Genomic DNA, 606 nt, shown 5'->3' with positions numbered 1-606 from the left:
CTTGCTTTGATTGACGGTAGCATTATAAGATGATCCCTCACTAAATTATCAAAGTATAAGTGTTCTCCCTGAGTATGCACCGTTGCGAAAGTTCTTCGTGCTGAGACACCACGTGATGATCGGGTGTGATAGGCTCTATGTTCATATACAACGGGTGCAAAACAGTTGCACACGCGGAATACTCGGGATAAACTTGACGAGCCTAGCATATAACAGATATGGCCTCGGAACACAGAGACCGAAAGGTCGAGCGTGAATCATATAGTAGATATGATCAACATAGTGATGTTCACCATTGAAAGTACTCCATCTCACGTGATTATCGGACATGGTTTAGTTGATTTGGATCACGTGATCACTTAGAGGATTAGAGGGATGTCTATCTAAGTGGGAGTTCTTAAGTAATATGATTAATTGAACTTCAATTTATCATGAACTTAGTCCTGGTAGTATTTCTATGTTGTAGATCAATAGCTCGCGTTTAGCTCCCTTGTTTTATTTTTGATATGTTCCTAGAGAAAACTAAGTTGAAAGATGTTTGTACCAATGATGCGGATTGGATCCGTGATCTGAGGTTTATCCTCATTGCTGCACAGAAGAATTATG

Source organism: Triticum urartu, chromosome 3 (assembly GCF_003073215.2).
Source record: "Triticum urartu cultivar G1812 chromosome 3, Tu2.1, whole genome shotgun sequence".
NCBI lineage: Eukaryota > Viridiplantae > Streptophyta > Magnoliopsida > Poales > Poaceae > Triticum > Triticum urartu.
The sequence above is the reverse complement of the archived record's forward strand: the minus strand, read 5'-3'. Positions refer to the sequence as shown.